The sequence below is a fragment of the Cynocephalus volans genome, chromosome X (assembly GCF_027409185.1).
Source record: "Cynocephalus volans isolate mCynVol1 chromosome X, mCynVol1.pri, whole genome shotgun sequence".
NCBI lineage: Eukaryota > Metazoa > Chordata > Mammalia > Dermoptera > Cynocephalidae > Cynocephalus > Cynocephalus volans.
In genome coordinates, this window is record NC_084478.1 from 149,885,922 (window position 1) to 149,910,521 (window position 24,600).

The 24,600-nt window shown below is 37.9% G+C and overlaps 1 pseudogene; it reads left to right on the forward strand.

Moving 5' to 3' along the window:
• The first annotated feature begins 8,989 nt into the window (after positions 1 to 8,989).
• Positions 8,990 to 24,600, forward strand: part of LOC134368467 (testis-expressed protein 15-like) — a 62,368-nt pseudogene continuing 46,757 nt past the window's right edge.

Here is a 24,600-nt window from a genome sequence, read left to right on the forward strand (position 1 = left end):
TAATATTTCATATAAAGATTTCTTGCAGATACATAAACAACCTGATAGAAAAGTGGGTAAAAAAAAACTTGAATGGGCATTTTATAGATGTAAAAACACTGATGACCAGTAAATATACTCAGTACGTGGTCAGTCTCATCAAACATTGGGGAAATGCAAACTAACTACAGTGAGATATCACTTGCATCTATCAGGTTGACAAAAAGTCAGGTCAGCTGACATCACATGTTGGTGAGAATATGAAGCAATTGGAATTCATACACTGCTTGTGACAGTGTATAATAAAGATTCAGAAGTTAGAAAAACTTTAATTTTTGTGTAGTCTATGGGAGGAAGATGCTATAAAATTAAAAGGCAAAAATATTGCAATACACATCTGTAGATGGAGTCTTTACAAATCATTAACTGAAAGACCATCTTCCCTCCCTGAAGGAAAAAAAGTGGAGAAAAAGAGGAACAGGTGATTCACAGAAAAAAATAAAATAGCTCAACCTCACTGTTGATGAAAGAAGTGCAAGTTGGAACCACAGGTTCTACTTTTATTTTTCAAGTTTGCAAAAGTTTCAAGTATTAAAAAATAAAATTTTTAAGAGAATATTTTTTTTCTTATAAGTAAAAATTAATTAAAACAGTAATAAAGGCTAGATAAAGATGAGTTACTAAGAGACTAAGAAAGCACCACCTGAGTAGCAGCTGTAAAATCAGGATTATGAAGTCAGAGAAGTCTGGCAAAGAGTGTATTATTTCAAGAACAGTTTGCTGAAGAGAATCAAAAGTAGAGAGGCCAAGTAAGCTGTGGGCCAGAAATGTGCTTATAGGAGTAAGAGACGGATGCTGAAATCAGTGATGATTCTGAAGATTGCTGTTTCGGTAGAGTAATGTAGGTGGAAATCAAAGTAGTTTGAGGAGGGGGTCGGGGGTGAGCTAGACAAAGACCAATATGACCCCGGTAAGTTTTTAAATCAAGTTCAAGCCTGTTTAAATGCTGTTGGGTAGAAGTCAGAGAAGCAAAGTGGGCAAGGATGAAATTCAGAATATGCTAGAGATGACTGAGACATGAAGTGTAAGAGAAGGCTCTGAAATGGAGATGATGAGACCTAGTTTATATTTAGTCCCACCTGTTTGATACTTAAATTGCTTCATCTGTAACAGGGTCAGCAAACTTTTTCTATGAATAGCTGCATAGTAAATATTTTAATCTTTGTGGGCCATAGGGCCTGTGCCACACTTAATCAACTATACTGTTTCTTTTTGTTTTGTTTTGTTGGTTGGTTAGCTGGCTAGTCAAAGGATCTCAACCCTTGACCTTGGTGTTATAACACCACGCTCCGAACAACTGAGCTAACTGGCCAGCCTCAGCTATGCTCTACTAATTGGAAAAGTAGCCAAAGGCAATAGGTAAATGAATGGGTGTGGCTGTGTTCCAGCAAAACTTACTATGGACACTGAAATTTAATTTTTTTATAATTATTTATGTGACATGAAAATTACTTGACTCTTTTCAATCATTTAAAAACGTAAAAACCATTCTTAGCTTGTAGACCCTACAAAAATAAGTAGTGGGCTGGATATGGCCCACAGGATATAGTTTGCCAACTTCAGATGTATAAAATGAAAAGTCGGACAAAAGTATATTTTATCTCTACATTGTATAGTCTTAACTAAGGAATTTATCTTGACTTAATCTGACTAAGTATATATGTAGTTGATCATATATATGATTTATCTTTTTTTTTTTTTTATTTTGTGCAGCTGGGTGGTACAGGGATCAAACCTTGCACCTTGGTGTGTTATCAGCACCATGTTCTAACCATCTGAGCCAACCAGCCAGCCACTTGATTTGATTTAACCTTATGCTTATCAGAAGTAATTCTGTGTCTCATCCATTTAGAACTCTGCAGAAGAACTCAGAATTTATGTGTTTGTGACTGAAATTCCAAGAATATTATTTATTCATCAGGAATTCTTTCCCAGGGAAATTACAGGGATGATTTTTGCCATGCCTGCATATCATCATTATAATACTTTAATATTTTAAAATCGAATTTTTTTACTAAAGTATATTTTGAGATGGAAAATCAGTATTTGTCACCAAAAAAAGGTAATTGTAAAAATAAGTGAAAGAGAACAGTGCTATTTGCCAGAAGACCTTGAAGCTGATGCAATAATTTCTTTTTGTTAAAAAGGGATATTAACAAGGTTCTAGAGATGTTAAAGGTGAACTAGCAAGATGCCTTACGTGAAAGTTTGAAAGAGAACAGGAAAAAACCTTTCTCACTAATGCTTTGTTATGTCTACCTTGAGTTGCCTCATATTAAGAAACTTTTTCATGACTGATAGCATTTGAGTCTTATTAAGGGAATCTAGGACTCTCTAAGTTGTTCACTTGAAACACCAAGTTCTGTTATTAAAGACTCTTCGATAGTAATCAGGTAAAAGATTTTGCAGGGTTTTTTTGTTATTCTTGTTTTTATTTATTTTTATTTTTATTTTTTTTAAGTAATCTCTAATCTGTAACCAGTGGTCTCAAATCAGTTAGTACTGAAATTTCTAAATATTAATAATAGTCTTAGGAAACTCAGTTTAAATGTTCTCTTAAACAGACCTTGGGAGGATTAAGTCTTTACACTGGCTATTTGAAAGAAGGGGTTTATTTCCTTTGCCACTAACTTGTCTTTGAAAGACGTATTACCCTTCCTAATGCACGCAGAGGAAATGCACTGTGGAGGAAAGTAGTGACTTGCCCAAGGTTCCATTGTTGGTTAATTTTAGAGCTAGAATTAGAACCAAAATCAGTTGGCTTGTAACCTATTGATCTTTACAATACTGTGCTTCTTGACAAACTCTATAAGTTGGTTCCATAGCACAGGCTTCAGGATTACATTAACAGGTAATTGTTTGCGGTTGTTGTGTACCAGGTTATGCAACTATATGACATGTAGATATTATTATTACCCTCAGAGAAGTTAGTCATTTTACCCATATTAGCATTGTTAATTCATGGCAGAAGCTAAATTTGACCCATTATGACATATTGCCTTTCAAAGTAACATCCGTTTTTAATCGGTCTAGTATTAGGGTCTAGGCTTCCTTTTAGGAACTGAGACTCACTCTCATTGATTCTTAGATATTCCCAAGCCCAAAGAACCCAGTTTCCCTGTTAGATTTTAGCTCCTTTATATCTTTTGTTTATTGTCTTCTGACTTTATGAGCATGTGCAGTACACTGTTAAAAGGAAAATGTAATAGAGGGTATCCTCATTTTATTCTTAATGTTAAGAGAGTACTTCTGACATTGACCAATTTGATGTAAATGTTCAGTTATGAGTGTTTCTGTCTATTCCCATTTGGTACGATGTTTTTTCATGTTTACATTTATTTTACATTTATTTGTACATATTTGTGGAGTACAGTGTGTTTCAATACATTCATATGCTGTACATTGATGCACTTAGGGTAGATAGCACAGTTTCATACCCATTAATCCACTACTTCCCTGCTCCCCGCCAACCCCCTAACCTCTGGTAACCATTATTGTGCTCTCTACTTCTATGAGAACCACTTTTTTTGTTGTTTTTCAGATTCCTCATATGAGTGATATCTTATGCAGTATTTTTCTTTCTGTGCCTGCCTTCACTTACCATGATGATCTCCGGTTCCATCCATGTTGCTGCAAATGACAGGATTTCTTTCTTTTCTTACAGCTGAATAGTATTGTATTCTGTATATATGCCTTAGTTTTGTAATCCATTCATTTGCTGATGGGCACTTAGGTTGATTCCAACTCTTGGTAATTGTGAATAGTGTTGAAATGAACATGGAGTGTAGATGTCTCTTTGATATATTGTTTTCATTTCCTTTGGGTATGAACCCAGTAATGGGATGGCTGGGTCGTAAAGTAGATATATGTGTAGTTCTCTGAGGAACCTCTATACTATTTCCACAATGGCTGTATCAGTTTACATTCCCACCAGCAATACAGGAGAGTTCCCTTTTTCTCTGCATCCTCACCAGCATTTGTGTTTTCTGTCTTTTTGATAATAGCCACTCTAACCGGAGTGAGATGAACTCTCATTGTGGTTTTAATTTGCATTTCCCTGATAATTAGATGAGCATTTTTTTGTGTGTGCCTGTTGGCCATTTGTTTGTCTTCTTTTGAGAAATGTCTGTCTAGGTCCATTGCCCGTTTTTTAAGTTAGCTTATTTTGTTTTTTGCTGTTGAGTTGTTTGAGTTCATTGCATATTGTGGATATTAGCCCCTTGTCTGATGTGTAGTTTGCAAATACTTTCTCCCTTTCTATAGGTTGTCTCTTCACTTTGTGATTGTATCCTTTGCTGTGCAGAAGCTTTTTTTTCTTTGATGAAGTCCCAATTGTCTATTTTTGCTTTAGTTGTCAATGTCTTGTTCAGAAAAGTGCTGCCCACTCCCATTTCGTGTAACATTTCCCCTGTGTTTTCTTCTAGGAGTTTCATACTTTAAGGTCTTAGATTTAGGTCTTTATTCTATTTTGTGTTGATTTTTGTATATGGTGAGAGATGGAACTCTTGTTTCAGTCTTCTGCATGTGGATATCTAGTTTTCCTAACACCATTTTTTGAAGAGTCTGTCTTTTTCCCAGTGTATATTTTTGGCACCTTTCTCAAAAATCAGTTGTCTGTAAATGTGCGGGTTTATTTCTGGGCTCTCTATTCTGTTCCATTAGTCAGTTTGTCTGTTCTGTTTTTATGCCAGTACCATGCTGTTTTGGTTACTAGAGCTTTATAGTACATTTTGAAGTTAGGTAGTGTGATGCCTCCTACTTTGTTCCTTTGTCTAAGCTTGTGCTTAGTATACCACGTCTTTATTAGTTCCACGCAGATTTTAAGTTTTTTTTCTATTATTGAGAAGAATGCCATCAGTATTTTGATAGGGATTGCATTGAATGCGTAGACAGTGGGTAATTTGGACATGTTGATTATATTAATTCTTCCAAACAATGAACAGGGGATGTCTTTCCATTTATTTGTGTCATCTTCAATTCTTTCACCAAAGTTTTATAGTTTTCTTTGTAGAGGTCTTTCACCTCATTGGAAAAATTTACCCCAAGGTATTTCTTTTTTTATAGCTGTTGTGAAGTGGATTAATTTCTTGCTTTCTTTAGATATTTCATCATTGGCATATAGAAACACTATTGACTTTTGTGTTTTGATTTTGTATCTTGCTACTTTATTGAATTCACTATTAACTTTTTGGTGGAATCTTTAGGGATTTCTATGTATATGATTTTGTCATCTATGAACAGCTATAGTTTGACTTCCTCCTTTCCTACCTGGATGCCATTTATTTCTTTTTCTTGCCTTATTTCACTGGGTAGAACTTCCAGTACTATGTTGAATAACAGTGGGGAATGTGGGCATCCTTGTCTTGTTCCAAATCTTAGAGGAAAAGCCTTCAATTTGGGGCCATTCAATATGATATTAACTGTGGGTTTGTCATATATGGTTTTTATTGTGTTGAGGTACATTCTTTCCATACGTAATTTGTGGAGTGTTTTTGTTCTGAAGTGGTGTTGGAGCCTATCCAATGCTTTTTCTACATCTATTGAAATGATCATACAGTTTTTTTCTTCATTTTGTTGATGTGGTATTGATTTGTGTATGTTGAACCATCCTTGCATCCCTGGGATGAATCCCACTTCATCATGATGAATGATCTTTTTAATGTGTTGTTAGATTTAGTTCACTAGAATTTTGTTGAAGATTTTTGCTTCTGTATTCATTAGGTATATTGGTCTGTAGCTATCTTTGTTTGTTGTATCTTTTTCTGGTTTTGGCATAAAAGTAATTCTGGCCATGTAGAATGACTTTGGGAGTACTCCCTTCTCTTCAGTTTTTCAAAAGTGTTTGAGAACAATTGGTATTAGTTCTTCTTTAAATGTTTGGCAGAATTTGACAGTAAAGCCTGTGTTCCCTGGGTTTTCTTTGTTGGGAGGATTTTTATTACTATTTCTGTCTCATTCATAATTGATCTGTTTATGTTTTCAAATGCGTCATGATACAACCTTGGTAAGTTGTGTGTGTCCAGGACTTTATCCATTTCTCTCAGGTTTTCCAGTTTGTTCACGTATAGTTGTTTGTAATCATCTCTTAGGATCTTTGTATTTCTGTGGTATCAGTTGTAATGGTTTCTTTTTCATTTCTGGTTTTGTCTGTCTTCTCTTTTTCTTCATTATCCTAACTAAAAGTTTGTTGATTTTGTTTATCTTTCCAAAAATCAATTCTGTTTTTCTTTTTTAACTGCTGGCCAGTTCTACGATTTGAAACATTGACCTTGGTGTTATCAGCACAGTGCTCTACCAAGTGAGCTAACCAGCCAACTCCAAAAACCAGTTCTAGCTAAGACCTTTTTAAAATTCACGAATGAATTTTGAATTCAACTGTAGAAGCTTTCTCCAGACCTATTGATATAATCACTTGATTTTTCTCCTTTAATCAGTTTAGGTAGTAAATGAAATGTACATATTTCCTATTGGTCAGTCACTCTTGCATTTTCGAGGTGAACTCAATGTATTTGTGATATGTTAGCTTTATTTTCTTTTAGAATCAATTTGTAGCTACCGATTTAGTGTCTTCTTAATAATAATAGGATTATTCATTCTTTTTATTTATTCTAAGTTATATTATTCCAAGAATTTATTATTTTTTGTAAACTTTAAATATATAGGCATGAAGTTCTTCACTTTCATATACACACTCTTAAAACCTATATTCATAGATGTTTTAATTATTGTGAAATCCTTCTGTTTTTGATTCGTTAGTTGTTTAGTTCATCCTTTATTTTGAGTATCTGTTTAGGACCTCCTGGGTGCATTGCACTGTACATTAACTGTTCCTAAATTTTTTAGGAATTTTTTGGTCTACTCTCTATTGCTCACATAGAATAGCCTTGCCACAAATCCTTCAGATTCAACCATTCTGATTTTATTTCTACATAGATATAAACAAAATATGTAAACATGTATATAATGGCTGATAAGACAATTGTAATATAAAACATGACACATTTTTGCATATGTATGTAAAAGTAAATAATATAAATGTAATGGTTATGGGTATGTGATATGTGAGCATAAAGAAATGTATGAATTTGTTATCACTTTAGCATGGGTGATTTGTTTGGGTTGAAGTTAAAGGCATATTATTCAATGTTGGAAAAGTAATTGAAAAATTACTTGGTGTGATTTATTTAATAGAGGATATTGAATAGGATTGTACCCTGAATATTCATCTTTCATCAATTTCAAACTTAGCTTTTTGTGGCAATGTAATGTCCTAAGCATTAAGGAAAGAAATCAGTGAATTTCAGAAGTCTTTCATGTATTAGTAAATCCTACTAGAGAAACATTTTGTAAGAAACCGTATAGCTAAAATCATCCAGCTATCTTGAATATATAACTTAACTGTAGTGGAAAACAGTATTGAGGATTTCTCAGCACTTGTCTCTTAAGTAAATATATTCAACTGATTGTTCTATACATTTATCTGCTGTTGATATAGATCAAGACAAATTGAAGAGTTTTTCTGTAATTTAAGTCATCCTTAATAAATTATTCTCCCTTCTTCCCCTTACTAAACTGCCAGGGAACATGGCAGTCTTGACAGCTGTCTCTGGAGCTGGTATGTCTTCAGGGTATTCTTTTTAGAAGGCAACACCTCACTAGTGTCTGTCAATGTGGCTGGATGAGAGAAGGACTGAATTTCTTTTCTTCTTTCTAGAGATCTCTGTCCATTCCCTACTCTGATCCGTGTTTGATTGGGAGATGCAAGAGCTCATTTCATAAAGGGCAGAGGAGGTGTGGTGATTGGGAGGGAATGCTTTATTGAACCTCCTATAGAATCTTATCCTTTATGATCCCTCTGTAGAATTTTGGCATCTCTTAATTTGGATTGTGACCTAATGCTTGAACTAAGCAGTTGATACGTATCAGGAGGCCCATGAACCGTATTATGAAATGGTATGAAAAATGCCTCCTTACCTAGATTTCTCTGCGTAAGCACCATACCTTTCCTTTGATATCAAGTTTGAGTTCTATTGGAGAGGGTAAGAGTCAGTGTTTGTATGTGCATGGGGAGAGGTAAGTTGCAGGTTGGGGATAGAGAAAATGGAGGAAGGGAGAACAAGGAAGGGGAGTAATACCTTTGTTACTACTAGGATAACAGTATATGATGTTGTCTTAGGCATTTGTAGAATGATACAATGGAACAATAGCCAATGAACTACAGTTAACCATCAGCTGTAGGGTAGTCAGGCAATAGTTGGTTTACAGCTTTCATAAATTTCTCCTAATGCCAGAGATTCTGATTTAAAGAGAATATCATTCTAGTCACAGAAACATACAGGAAAAATACTTTTAAAAACTAGAGTATTTGCAAGAAATTTACCAAATGTTTATAAAAATTGCTATTTCTCAAATTATTTAAGCTTTTCAGGGACACAGAGGCTTTTGTTACCCAATTACAGTTACAGCTTGAGTAATGAACTAATCTGAAAAACACAAATCCAAAATGGTCCAAATTTTGAAACTTTTTGAACACCAACATGCTGCGCAAAGGAAATGTTCACTGGAGCATTTTGGATTTTCAGACTGGGGATGCTGAACTGGTAAGTATAATGGAAATATTCCAAAATCTGAAAAAATTCAAAATCTAAAACACTGTGGTCCCAAGCATTTTGGAAAGGGGATATTCAACCTGTACATAACTTACAAGGAAAACGTGTGTTAGAAACTAAAAAGTAAATACTTCTAATATTGTATAAAAACCAAAGTGAATTCATTTTCTATTTTCGATAACCTGGCAAGTTGAGATTGAAAACTGTTGACAGTATGACCAAGTATATGTCTTAATTCAATTCCGTTTCAGAACTTTCAAACAATTTTATTACCAATATCTTTAATGTATTTATGGCCCTTTTGCTCAATAACTCTGGGTTAATTTTAGCCCACCAACAAAATGGAAATGAAAGAGATTGCCAAACACAAGACACTGTGGAAAATGAGCTCAACCAGTGAACCTTTATTTTTTACTGGTGTAGAAATCCATCCTTTGAAGAAATTCACCATTCCCAAGATCAGGAGGACAGCTGGAAAAGGTAATGTTTCTATAGAAGATGGGATTTTTTCATAGCTAGTACTGTATTTCTCTGGTTTTTACTTTATGTTCATCATCTGTTTTGACTCTATAATATATAAAATTTTGTTAAGTCTGGTCTTTGATTCCTTAAACTCACATGTTCTTCTGGATCTTCACAAAATGTGATAGATACATGTCTACTATTTCTTCCACTAAGTAAATCTAAAAACCCTGGACATTACATATGAAACAAATATAAGCAGACTTTCCTTGGTGGAAAGAAGATAACAGACCGGCCAGGGACCATGACATTGCAGTAAGTTCCCTGTATTTACTTTTTGTTTCTTACATAACTCAGATTGGATGCCCACAACCCAGAAATGTCAACTGACACAGACCCCCATCCCCACCAAATCCCCAACAAAAGCCTGTTCTCTCTTGCCAAAGGACTGAGAAAGGAGCAGCCTAGAAATATAGAAATGTATTTTACATTAAACACCCTACTCTTACATAACACCACGAGGCAGGGGACCATTGCCCTTGCACTTTTTTCAGCAAAGGCTAAATGGAGAACAGAGACTTGCACCTGTGCCTCTCCCCTTTCCCACTGGGGTGGTTTCAGAGGAGGCCAAGTGAAGAGACGGGACTCTGACCAATACCCAGCAGGAGCAAAGTATTCCTCTTTCTCCCTCTGGTGCCAGTGGTTATCAAGTAAGGAGCCAAGACTGTTACCACCACAGAGCAGTAACGTGTTCCCTTCTTTGCCATCTCCTCTTCCTGCAGTGCCAGTGGATTTCCACCTCTGCTCTTTCTGATGAATTGACCCTTACCAATATGGTTAAAGTCAGTGCACACAAAGTGGAGAGTCTGAGCTTCTACCATACTCATCAATAACAAAGCATCTGCCACTCCCACAATATCAGTGGAGGCTTAGTTGAGAGTTTGGACTTCCATCCCTTTTCAGGGGTGACAAGTTACCCCCCAGGGTGTCAATGGAGGCCCTGTGGAGAGCCAGGACTTCAACCCTGCCTAGTGGTAGTGTCCTTCCTTCCTGGACAGCAGTTTCCCCTGCCAGCATGGTATTAATAAAGGCTTGCTAAAATGCAAGATTATATACAATCCAGTCTCATAACAATATCCTGAATGGATAGGATAGAATAAAAAGTACTCATCTTAACACCACCCAGGAAAATCTCAACCTGAATGGGAAATGATATTCAACAGATGCCAACATAGAGATGACACAGGTGTTAGAATTATTTGACAAGGCTTTTAAAGTAGACATCATAAAGATGTCTGAACAAGCAATTAAAGACACTTAAAATAAACAAAAAAATAGAAGATTTAGACCTGAAAAATACAATAATCCAAATAAAAATTCAGTGAGGCAAAAACTGATAGAACTACAAAAAGGAGTAGATGAATCCACTGTTACAGTTGGAGACTGCAACACCCCTTTGCTAGAAATGGACATATCCAGCAGACAGAAAATCAGTTAGGGCATAGTTGAACTCATCACCACCATCAATCAACTGGATATAATGAACATCTGTAGACTATGCCATCTAACAATTAGCATAGTACACATTTTTCTCAAGCTCACATGAAACATGCACCAAGATAAATCACATCTGGTCCATAAAACACACATTAAGAAATTTGAAATAATAGAATTCATACAATGTCTGCTCTCAAATCACAATGGAATTGAGCTAGAAATCAGTAACAGAGATATAGCTGGAAAATCTAAACTATTTGGAGATTAAACAACACACTTCTTATATAACACATAAATCAAAGAAGAAATCTCAAGATAAATTTAATAGTACCATGAACCGAGTGAAAATGAAAACACAGAATTTGTGGGATCCAGCAAAGAAGTGCTAGGAGGAAGTTTACAGCACTGAAATAAGAAAAGATCGAAAATTAACAATTTAAGTTTCCATCTTAGGAAATTAGAAAAAGAAGAGCAAATTAAATCCCAAGCAATCAGAAAAAAAGAAATAATAAAAATTTGGGCAGAAATCAATGAAATTGAAAAAAAGAAATTAATAGAAAACATCAACAAAACCAAAATCTGACTTTTTTTGTAAAGATCAATAAAATTGACAAGCTTTTAGCCAGGATGACTAAGAAAAAACAGGAGACAAATTACTAACATTAGAAATGAAAAGAAGGGACATCACTACAGATCCCATGGACATTGAAAGGATTTGGAATACTATGGACAACATTATTGGTACAAATTTGATCACCTGGATGAAATGAACAAATTCCTTGAAAGACACAATGGACCAAATGTCCCACAAGAAGAAATAGACAATCTCAGTAGGCCTATATCAGAGAAATTGAATCAATAATTAATAACCTTCCAAAACAGAAAGCACCAGACCCCTTATTGATTTGGTGACTGCTACCAAATATCTAAGAAAGGATACCAGTTCTCTACAATCTGTTTCAGAAGATAGAAGCAGAGGGAGTACTTCATAATTCATTCTAAGCCACTGTTACCCTAATACCAAAAAAGGCAAAGACATTATGAGAAAATAAACTACAGATCAGTATATTTCATAAACATAGATGCAGACATCTTCAATAAAATATTAGCAAATCAAATCCAACAATGTGTAAAAAGAATTTTACACACTGCTACTATACTAGTCCATTTCTGTTGCTTATATCAGAATATCTGGAACTAGGTAATTTATAACGAAATGAAATGTATTTATTACAGTTTGGAGGCTGGAAAGTCCAAGGTCCAGGGAACGCATCTGATGAGGTTGTTTTTTTTTTTTTTGGTGGGGACTCTCCAATTCAATGCGGAGTAGCACATGGTGAGAACAGGCTGAGTAAGAGAGAGCTATTCTCCTCACTTGCTCTCCTTTTAAAGCCATCAGAACCATGCTCGTTACTCCATGAATGGATTGGCCCATTTGCAAGGGAATAGTCCTTTCAAACTAAACCCTTCTTCAAGGCCTCAACTTTCAAATACCATAATCAGATTTCCCACCCTCTTAGCACTATCACAAAGGGGGTTTATGTTTCCAATACATTAACTTTTGTGGGGCACACTTAACCCAAAGCAACTATCAAGTGGTATTTATCCCAGGTATGTAGGGCTGGCTCAACATTTGAAAATCAATTAATGTAATCTATCATATCAACAGAATAAAGAAGAAAAATTATATTATCATGTCAATGGATGTAGAAAAAAACATTTGACAAAATCCAGAACCTGTTCATGATAAAAACTCTCAGTACACTAGGAATAGAGTGGAATTTCCTCAACTTCATAAAAAATACATATGAAAAGCCCACAGCTAACTTCATACTTAACAGTGAGAAACTCAAAGATGGCACTAAGATCAAGGCAAGGATGTTCCCTCTCACCACTCCTTTTCAAAATCATACTGCAAGTCCTAGTTAATGCTGTAAGACAAGGAAGCAAAAAGTATACAGATGGGGAAGGAAGAAATAAAACTGTCCTTGTTCATAGATAACATGATTGTTTATGTGGAAAATCCAAAAGAATTAACCAAAAATATCTCCTGGAGCTCATATGCGATTATGGCAGTTGCAAGATTCAGGGTTGATACACAGAAGTCAGCTGTTTTTCCATATACCAGCAATGAACAAGGAGAATTTGAAAGTAAAAGCACAATACCATTTCCATTAGCACCAAAAAATGAAATACTGATGTTCAAATCTAACAAAATATGTGTAATATCTATATGAGGAAATCTATAGAACTCTGATGAAAGAAATCAAAGAAAATACAAATGGAGAGAGGTACCATGTTCATGAACAGAAAGACCCAATATTGTCAAGATGTCAGTTTTTCTCTAGTTGATTTATAGATTCATTGAAATCCCACTCAGAATCCTAGTAAGTTATTTTGTGGACATCGACAAACTGATCCTAAAATCTTGCTATTCTTTTTCTGGTTTCTTAAAGTGGAAGGTTAGATTACTGACCTGAAACAATTCTACTTTGCTAATGTAAGCTTTTAGTGCTATAAATTGCCTTTTTGACAATGTATTAACTGTATTCCTCAAATTTTGATGCATTGCACTTTCATTTTTATTCAGTTCATGTATTTGTTTCCCTTGAAATCCCATAGATATTTAAAAATGTGGTGTTTACTTTCAAAGTGTTTGGAGATTTACCTTCATTTCTGTTATTAATTTCTACTTTGTGTATGGACAGAGAGCACATCCTGTCTATTTCCAATTCCTTTTAACATCCTGAGATGTGTGTTATGGCCCAAGATATTGTCTGTCTTGATGAGTGTTACATGCGTGCTTGTAGGGAGGTCTATTCTACTGTTGTTGCGTACAGTAATCAATGAATGTCAATTAGATCCTGATGCTTGACAGTGTTAAATTCTTCAGTATCCCTGCTGATTTTCTGTCTAGTAGTTCTATCAAGTGTTTCGAGAAGAGTGCAAAGTCTCCAACAATAATTCTGGATTTGTCCATTTCTCCTTTCAGTTCTATCAGTTTTGCTTCATGTATGTTGAAGCTCTGTAGTCTGGTATATATACATTTAGAATTGCTGTTTATTCTTGGTTTACTGACATTTTCATCCTTATGTAACATCTCCCTTTGCTCCTGGAAATGTTCTTTCTTCTGAAGTCTACTTTATCCATTATTAATATAGTCACTCCTGTTTTTATTTGATTGTTTACATGACCTATCCTTTTCCATATGTTTACATTCCACCAACCTATATCACTGTATTTGAAGTCTGTTTGTCAACAGTATGTAGTTGGGTCATCTTTGTAATCCATTTTGTCAGCCTCTGTCTTTTAATTGGTATATTTAGGTCATTTACTTTTTTAAATTTATTTTTTAATTGGCACGTATTGATAATACATATTTATAGGGTACAGTTACACTTTAATACATGTATACAATGTGTAATGACCAAATTAGGGTAATTAGCATATTCATCATCACAAGAATTTATCATTTGAGCTCGTCTCTTCCAGCCATTTGAGAATCTATGAAGGATTATTGCTAATTATAGATACTTAGCACTGCTGCACAACACTGGAACTTATTTTCCCTATCTAGCTATATAGATCATTTACATTTAATATAAGTAAAAATATGTTAGGGCTTAAGCCAGCAATTTCTTTATTTTCTGTTTTTCACTCTATTCAATTTTCTATTCATTTTTCCTGCCTTCTTGTGGGTTACTTGAACATCTTTAAAGTTTCATTTTGACTTACCTATACTGTTTATAAAAGTTTAATTGAGATAATTATAAATGAAAGAAAATCAAAGGAGCAAAAAAAGAAAAAAAACTGCTTGAAAATATTGATAAAATTAACAAACCTCTAGCAAGGATGACATAGAAAAAAAGATGAAAGTCACAAATTACCACTATTAAGAATGAGATGGATTTTCACTCTGAGCCCATGGACTTTGAAAGAATAATAAGAGAATATTATGAGTAAATCTACATACAAACTTAAAACAACTTAGATGGAATGGATGTTTGTCAAAAAGTACAGACTACCAGGGCTGGCCCATGGCTCACTTAGGAGAGTGTGGTGCTGGTAACACCAAGGCCATGGGGTCGGATCCCTATGTATAAGGATCGCTGGTTACCTAACTTGGGAGAGTGTGGTGCTGACAGCACCAAGTCAAGGGTTAAGATCCCCTTACCAGTCATCTTTAAAAAAAAAAAAGTACAGACTACCAAAACTCTCCCAAAACTGAACAGATCATTTAAATAGCCTTTTAACTTTTAAAGAAATTTAATCCACTGTTGAAAAAGAAATCTCCAAGCCCACATGGTTTCAAGGGAGAATTCTACTAAACATTTAAATAATATAAATTCTACACAGTCTCTTCCAGAAAATAGAAGTGGAGAGAGTAATTTGGTGAAGCAAGTATTACTCTGGTTCCAAAACCAGGCATAGATAATTTTCTTTTAAAAAGGAAAACCATAGACCAATGTTTATCATGATCATTAATGCAGATAGTCTAAACAAATTCTAAGCAAATCAAGTTCAGCCATATGTAAAATGAATTACATACTACAAACAGCTAGTACAGGTTTCTTTCTCTATGCTTATTCAACATAATACTGGAAATTCTACACAAAAAGTGTGGTAATTAAATGCATACAGTTTGGAAAAGAACAAATAAAATTATCCCTATTTGAAGTAAGCATGATGGTCTGCATAGAAGATCTGAAGGAGTCTACAAAAAAGAAAAGAAAAACCCATAACTAGTAAGTTTAGCAAGGTCATTGGAATAAAAGATTAAAATACAGAAAATCAATTTTATTTCTGTATACTAGCAAGGAACACGTGGAAATCTAAATGAAAAAACAATAGCTCAAAAAATGAAATAGGAGGGTATAAATTTAAGAACACCTACAGGATTTTATGTGTTAAACTATAAAACACTGATGGAAAACAATCAAAGAAAATCTAAATAAATGTACTGTGTTCGTGGATTAGAAGACTCAACATAATAAAGATGTCAGTTCGTCATAAATTTATCAGTAGGTTCATTGCAGTTTCTATCGAAATTCCAGCAAGACGTTTCGTAAATAGATAAGCTTATTCTGCCATTTACACGGGAAGGCAAAGAGAATAGTATAGCTTAAAACAATTCTGAAATTTAAAAAAGTGTGTGGAATTAGTCTACCCAGTATTAAGCCTTAATATATAGCTACAATAATTAGACACTGTGTTATTGACAAATAGATTACTGGAACAAGATAGAAATTTCCAGAAATCAATCCCTGCCAATATGTTCAATTGATAGGCTTTCGATTGATTTTTAACAAAGGGTACATTCAGTGGAGGAAAGGTAGTCTTCATCAGATGTTGCTAGGGTAACATAGGCATTCATAGACAAAAACATGAACTTTATCCTAACCTCACACAAAACATAATTCAGAGTGAATCCCGGATTTTAATGTAAAATGTAGGGCTGGCCAGCTAGCTCACTCAGTTAAATTGGGTGCTGGGTCATGGGTTCGGCCACCCATATTGGCCAGCCACCAAAAAAAAATAAATGTAAAGTGTGAAGCTATAAAACCTTCAGAAGAAAACGTGGGAAAACATCTTCAGGATCTGAAGCCACATGAAGAGTTCTTAGACATGACACCGCAAGCTCAATCCATGAAAGAGAAAATTCAATAATTTGGGCTTCATCAAAATTAGGAATTGTTGCTCTGTGAAAGACCCTGTTAGGAAGATGAAAAGATAAGTTCAGAATGGGAGAAGACATTTGCAAGTCATATATCTGACCGAGGATTCATCTAGAACATATAAAGCACTTTTAATAGTAAAAAAGAAGAGACAATCAAGTTAGAAAACAGGAAAAAAACATGCACAGAATTTTCACCAGGAAGAATATATGGATGGCAGATAAACACACAAAAAGATGTTCAGCATTATAGCCGTTAGGGAAATGCATATGAAAACCACAATGAGATATAAGCACATACCTTTTAGAACAATGGTAAAGGAAAAGAATAACAATGCCAAATGCTCATGAGGATGTGGAGTAACCACATCACTCGTATATTGACAGTGGGAATGTGAGATAGCACAGCTACTCTGGAAAACAGTTTGGCAGCTTCTGACTGAACTGTTTAAAACGGAACATGCAAATGCATATGACCCAGCAGTGGTACTCTTGGGCATTCATCCTTGGGAAATGAAGGTGTATGTCCACACAAAAGTCAGTACGTGAATATTCGTGCCACTGTATCAGTCAGCACCTTACAAAGATGTTCTGGTACTTGTGCAAATTGAAATAACCAGATAGTTTTCTAGTATGTAGGTTGTCTTACCTTTGCTTGGGAAATGCAATAAATACTCATGCACTAACAGTAGGTACCAGGTTTGTGTAATGATGCACATAGAGTCAGTGTACATCTTAAGTTGAAAACGAGTTGCCTGCGTTCTGGAACTATATTATGTGTATACATGTCAACTTTTAAGAACTCCAATAGGTACGTGGAGAAAAACCAGATTCATCTTTTTGTTTTTATCAAGTCTAGGAGGTCCATATTACAGTTGTAGAACCTTTTATTATTATTATTTTTGGCATGATGGAAGTTTATTTCTCTAGAAATGGAGGGAGTTGGGGCCGGGCAGGGTAATGTCCTTGAGTTTCTGGTCCAGTGTCTTGAGGTCATCCAGGAAGTGGGTCATAGGAAAGATGTGCAAGAGCCAATAAGCACCTCCCACTTGCCCTCAGTGTCCTTGGTCACCTCGTAGGACGCCGAATCTCTGACATGGCCGTGCTGCAAAGGATGTACATGATGAGCCATGGCCCGGCCCAAGCATCTACACCTGCCTTGTTCTTGTGCCAGTGGCCAAAGCAGGCACTGACAGTGGCCTCGGTGATGGGCGTGGGGGCAATGTCAGCTACAAAAGGGCCACAGCTTTCGTTCCAGCCAGTCTTCCATGGCATCCCCCGTCATGTCCTTGACAACCCGAATCCACGGGACATCTGATAAGTGGACTCCATGAACTCCATCCACTCCAGCTGGCTGGAGGTTCCCGAATCCGCAGGGTCGTTAATGGTGCCTCACAGCTGCTCCGGGCTCCGGATGAGGCTGCTATGAGCCTGCAAACTGGTATGCTGGATCAGCTTGGCCATGTTCTTCTTGCTCACACCAGTGGGAAGAAGGATATAGAGCAACAGGACCCGGACCTTGTTGTAGGCTGGCGCTGTTATGTCAAGCAGCACCAGCAAGATCATCTTCATGGTGTCCTTGACCTTCTTGCCCTCTGTGTTGGAGGCCATGGCCAAGGTCCTGCTCCACACTGCACAGTTTCTCCACTGAACCCTTGAAACACTTCATGCATTCATGCACTAAATTCGGGTATGTAGCATACTTGTTCAGCTCCTTCTGGTGCTGCAGCATCTCTTTCAGGATGTGGGACAGGTCTTTGATGTTGGCATTGTCAGTGGTCAGCCTCTTGCCCTCACAGAATGTCTTCGGAAGTTCTGTGACCCTCTTGGTCATGTCCACAATGTGCAGGTGCCATAGCTTCACTCATAGATCATCGTTATCATCCAGCAGCACTGCCTTCTCCCATACCATGCTCAGCCTGGTGATTATAGCTGTACGTGTCCTGCTTAATGTCCAGCAGATCATAGGCCACGGCCAGGAATGTCAGTTCATGCAGCAATGGTGACAAGGGGTCAGCTGCCCAGTCCGTGATTAGCACCTGCAAGTGGATTTTCTCAGGGCCATTGCCCAGACTGGGAGTGTCTGCATTGAAGGCGTTCAGCTTGTCCAGGACAGCATGAGCCAGCTGGGCCATGGGCTTCAGGCCCTTGCAGTAGTGGATGACAGGGTACTCCTGCAGCCTGGTGCAAAGTGTAGCAGTCTGCTGGACCAGCATCTCAAGCTGCTGTGCATGTTCCCATGCCCAGAGAGTAGAGGTTGTAGGTGCTATGTGGGCATCCAGGAGAGAACACCTTGGCCTCATAGGGGACTAAGGCCAGGTGGATCTCCTTCAACATCTTCACTGCCTTTGCCAAATGACAGCAGCCCAGCTTACTAAACGGTGTTTCTGGGCAGTTGTCAGTGAAGACAACATGTGCTACTTTTGTAGGTGACGATCGGGGTCCCACAGAAGTCTGTGATCAGAGCCTGAATAGACTTCTCTGTGGGGCTCAGCAAATAAATGGCCTCCAAATAGGAGATGAGTTCTCGCTGTTTATTGATATCTTCAACAACGGTGATGCCCTTGGCTGGGATGTCTGACATTTTGCAGCAGGAAAACTGGATGCTCATGCGCAGATGATATATAAGCACCTTCCATTCTTCGTCCTTTTTCATGCTCTGAATGACTCCACTCAGAATTCCCACCCCAGCACCACCCCGAGGGCACCATCTTCTCCCTTGTTGTTAACCAGTGCAGGCTTGATGTAAGCCGTGATCTACAGTTGTCATGGCAGTTTGGGAATAAAAATCTGGTTCACAATGAGGACCTGGAAAAAAATTTTATTACTAAGAGGTAAGTTATTATGACTTAGACATGTTCGAGATTTTGTTTTGTTTGTTTTTTATATGGAGTCTTATGCTAATTGATTTCTACCATTTGAGATTTACTAAGGATTACTGAGAAAATAAGTACAGATCATTATTTTGTTACCTTCTCTTAGCCTTTGGTAATATTGAAAAGGTAAGTTTGAGGTCTGATTACTTAGTAAGTTTTACACATTAATGTAGTTAGATTTCAGACATCTCCTTCTAATTTTCTAATCTTGATAAATTTTCCAGAAGCATGGATCAGCATATTTTTATTAAGCAGCCGTTTTCAAGATACCATGAACCTTCTGTGTAATACAAAAGAGCAGTTAAGATAATCAGAAAGTAATTTTTTTACTCTTGACAAAAGCCATTGGAAACTGAGTTGACGTTTTAATTTGGGGGGGATGGAACCGGGCTGTTTCCACCTGTTCCACTAGAACCATCTGTCTAGGCTGACGCCACTGGTTCTGAGGCTCAGTTTTTTAAAGTGTCCCTTCAGCTTTTTGGGAAGGCAGAACACATGATTGTTATTTTGATAAGAAAGAATAAGATCATATGCAAAGTTCTCAATGTAAACATTTTGTATGTATAAGTATTGATGTGGTGTGAGCATAGCTTATTTTAGCATTTTCATTTTCTGAACTCACCTCATTACCATATTGCCCTCTTTAACTTCAAAACTAACTATGGCTTGGTAGATTCATTTTGGAATGTTTTGGTTTCTTTTTTGCTGTTGTTTTAGAATCCCATTCCTCTTGACCCAAACATGCTGCCCCACTTGACGTCACTTTGGAGATTTGGAATTGGTGGGAATGACAGAATAAGTTGTGGTATATTCTTTTCCCTCTAAATACCACAGCTTTGAGTGAGGATTGAATGGACTGCATATGTCCTGCCACTTCCAGATACAAAGAACAGATTGACCAAAAAATGAATTCCTGGTATTGTTTCTTGCTTCTGCTTCTTTTAGACATTTAAAATTTTGTCCTTTCAACCAGTTATTTCTCCCTGTTAGTGTTACAGAAAAGTTAGAACAACTACCTAATGATACAGGACATATTAGAACTTTCTAAATGACCAACAAGTATAGGATTTATTGTTTTCTTTGGTATTTGCCCAATTAGACAAAAACTCATTTGTTTCCCATAGTACTTTATACTCATTTTTGTAAGATGTACCACAATATATTGGTTTGCGTCTTGTTCCCGAAATATATTGTGAGTTTTATTTTTGTGTGTGTCCATAAATGTGAGTCTGGCAACAAATTGGGTGCTTAAATGTCAAATTAAGTTAAACTTTTATGTCATTTTAAAAAATCAGTGATGCTAAGAAGTACCCTTAAGGAACATTAAGGCACAGGCAGAAATGAAGAATAAAAATAAACAGAGTGGTTAGCAGAAGAGAATATTAAAATGGGGATATGAAGAGAGAAAGTATCGATAACGTTGATGCCTCTGGTTTTTATTTTCATCACTCCCCTTAGAGGAAGTAAGTTTATAAATCTGCAGTATCAGGAAAAGCAGGTGGCTCCAAAAAGATACCAGTCTCCACTTCTTGTCTACTTCTTGTCTACTTCTTAAGTGTAAAATCAGCAAAAACAAATAATCTAAACATCTATGTATTTGATCATTCATTAAACATTTGATTGCCTACTGTGTCAGATATTACATTTGATATTCTCAGGAAAAAATGAATCAAGTTTTCTCCTCAGCCGTAAAAGGTTCACATTCTATTAGAGAAGACACACAGCTAAATATAATATAATGTTATAATAAAGATACAGGTGTACAGATGAGGGATTGGTTCTTCTTCCTGAGAGATGTTTCACAGAGTTAAGAAACTTGAGCTGGTCTTAAGAGGAATTAAATGTAGTTTCTCTCTTACCCATTAAGTCTATTGCCCTAAGTGTATCAGTTTGGCCATTTTGGGTTTTGTTTTAAGATAACTTTTAAACGTTTCAAATTTATGTGAAAGATTATCATTTTAAACACTGTCAGTACCAAGTCAATGCTGTGATTGAATTTGTACTTAATGTCTCAATTTATATTCCACCGCAGATGTGTAGTCTGAACTCTCCATGGTTAATTTCATCCACTTTATCAATGATTACTTCCAAGGGTGCCTTGAACTAAAACAGTTTGGACCAGGGACACACTGAGGAAACATTGGCTTGGGGTCTCTGGGCAAGAGAGGCCAATCTGATGTGAACAAGGAAGCATGTTTTCCAGCTACAAGTAGCAGCATTCCTGGGATAATAATGAGATTAGTGTTAGGGTGACTCTAACGCTAAGGACGGCAGAGCAAAGAGATGAGAAAAACCTGGATCCTCTGAGTCATGGAATCAATCAATCCTGATAAATGTTGCCTGGTTTCTGAACTTCTTGTTATGAGAAGTTAACTTATTTTTAAGCCAGTTTGAATGGGTTTCTGTACTTGAAGTCATGGTATTCCAACTGGAACTGAATTTGGTCCTGGTAAAGGGATACTTAACACGTAAGAGATTCTAAAATTAAGGATTTAATTCAGGTGAAGAGGGCAATCAGGACCCCCACTATTCCCAGATTGGAAGTTGGTAATACTTTCTATTTTGGGGCAAAGACAGAGTATTTCATGTGCCTGTAGATTTGAGGGAAAATGTCCAAAAAAACAAAGATATTAGAGCGCCTTGGCCAATTCCTGGTTAGACCCAAGAAAGATCATTTGTTAAAAACCGTAGAAAATGCAGATTTGAGTTTTTTAAAAAAGAGGTTCTTTCTGTTTGTGGCCTAGCTTCACACAGTTCAGCTTTGTAAGATTAGCTTGAAGTAGAGAATTCCTCTTTTACGTAGTGCGAATATGGATTTATAAGGAACGAGATTTAATAGGAGATAAGTATGTGTGGCAAAGCACTAATCTGTTGCCTTAAATCTTCCCCAAATACCTCCTTTTCAATATTTTCTACCTGGTCAATTGAACTATTAAAAAATAAATACATATTTTAAATGCCATCTGGGAGGAAGAAACGGATAGTTTCAAACTGAAACCCAGTAATTAAAGGCCGTTGTAGATTCTGGGACTTGTGTGATGAGAAGATCTCAGAGGCTTGTTGCCAGGAGATAGAAATCCTTAGTCTCAGGGTTTCAAGATGGCGGCGGCTGCGGCGGCTGGCGCGGAGTAGCTGAGGTGGAAAAGGCGGCCACTGGGCCTCAGGCAGCCGGGAAACTTGTGGACCTTCCTCTGGCCATCTCTTAAGGGAGGACTGCTGCTGCTGGCCGGTCGTGGGGGCTCAACGCCACTTTGCCCCCGGCAGGAGAGGCTGCCTCATTTACAGGCAACAGCTTTGAAGTGTGGAGCAGGAAAAGAACTGATTCTTAGCTGCAAAAGTGAGTCTTGAAACAGGGAACACGGCGCCAGGGCTGCTGTGGATGCAGCCAGGATCCCGGAGGCTGGGGCCGCACTGAAGGCGGCCAGCTGCCCTATTCAAGATTCGAGGTTTCAGGCCGGCATTAAAGAAGATTCCTGGGAGCGCCCGAGCGGCGCCGCGACTGAACAGCCCGAGGCGGCAGCGCCGAGAACACGGAAGGCAACAAACCAGAGACAGAGCGAGCGCCCGACCTGGCACAGCACCGTGAGTGATCCCTGGCACAGCTCTGTTCGGGGGGTGGTTGCCCACGCGGCTCCCCGACTGCACCACCAGGCCACTGACTGCCCCGGTGCTGCCTCCATTTTCCCAGGTGCGGGCAGCTCCGCCCTGCTCGGCCATCACTGAGCCCATTTGCTTGGCCTGGCGTGGGGCTTTCCGGACCCTGCGAGCCGGCTTCCTCTCCCACTCCCTCCACGGTTCTCTGGCAGGGCTGGGGGTGTGGGGCGTCCCGACCAGTTTTGGGAGGGCTAGGAAGTACGGGCGGGCCGACTGTCACTCCACCACACCCTGGACTCCGGCCCCGGTAAACTTCCTGTTACTGGGAGGCAGATACCATCTCTGCGACCACCAGTTTGGAAAAAAGCCTAACGAATTTCTGGTTGGGAATAGTGTGGTAGGAGAGTTCCCAGGTCCGCTTGAACCTGCCGGAGAGCAGGCTGCAGGCGGGCACTAGACTCGGTTTATACCGGGGGGATACAAAGGTGAACAAGACCCGAGAAAGATCTACACAGTGTTACAAAGGCACCCAGAGAGACCGGTCGTCTGTGCCTAGCAGAAACCTGGTAGTCTTCCTGGGCGAGGCGGTGCTGAGCAGGGTCTTGAAGGCCCAGCTGATAGACGAGGGGTGCAGAAGACACGCCCCAACCCAGCACAGTGTGCACAGAGGGGGGAGACGTGCGGCCAGGGAGGCGGAGACTCGACAGAAACCACACACCCGGTGGGGTCGCCACTGCACGATCTAACAGCCTGGGCCAGAGCACACGGAACGGGGAGAAGTCCTGTACAGAAAGTGAAAGCTCAACAGAGATCACACACCCTGTGGTACGTGATCCACCAGCCCAGCAGAGTACAAGCTGACCAGAAAGGTGGATCCCCGGAGAAGCCCAAGACCCGAGGCAACCACACACACAAGACACTAGAGGCCAACTGAGCAGTCACGGCGGGAGCCATACCAAATTGGCAACAACAGCAACATCCTAGTTAGTCATTAGTCTTAAACCGGTGGACTGTGAAACCCCCTGCCACAATGAATAAACACCAAAAAAAAGACAACAGAAATACAAAAAATCAAGAAAGCACACCACCAAAAGTTAATAAATCTCATACTCTAGATCCTATAGAACAAGAAGCCCTTGAAATAACTGACAAGGAATTTCGAGTGATAATTCTAAAGAAACTGAATGAGATACAAGAAAACTCAGCTAGACATCATGATGAAATGAGGAAAAGTATACAGGATCTGAAAGAGGAAATATACAAGGAAATCAATGTCCTGAAAAAAAATGTAGCAGAACTTGCTGAACTGAAGAAGTTATTCAGCGAAATAAAAAACACAACGGAGAGTTTAACCAGCAGGCTTGTCGAAGTTGAAGAGAGAACCTCTGAACTTGAAGATGGGCTGTTTGAAATAACACAAGCAGACAAAAAGAAAGAAAAAAGAATCAAGAACATGGAAGAAAATCTGAGAGAGATATCAGACAACCTCAAGCGCTCAAATATCCGAGTCATGGGTATTCCAGAAGGGGAGGAAAATGGAGATTCCATTGAAAACATATTCAACAAAATAGTGGCAGAAAACTTCCCAGGTATAGGAAAAATCACAGATCTTCAGATCCAGGAAGCTCAACGATCTCCAAACGTATTCAACCCAAAAAGGCCTTCTCCAAGACATGTCATAGTCAAATTGGCAAAACTCAGAGACAAAGAGAGAATCTTAAAAGCTGCAAGAGAGAAGCGTCAAATCACCTATAAGGGAGCCCCAATCAGGTTAACATCAGACTTTTCATCACAAACCCTAAAAGCTAGAAAGGAATGGGATGATATTTTCAAAATACTAAAAGACAAA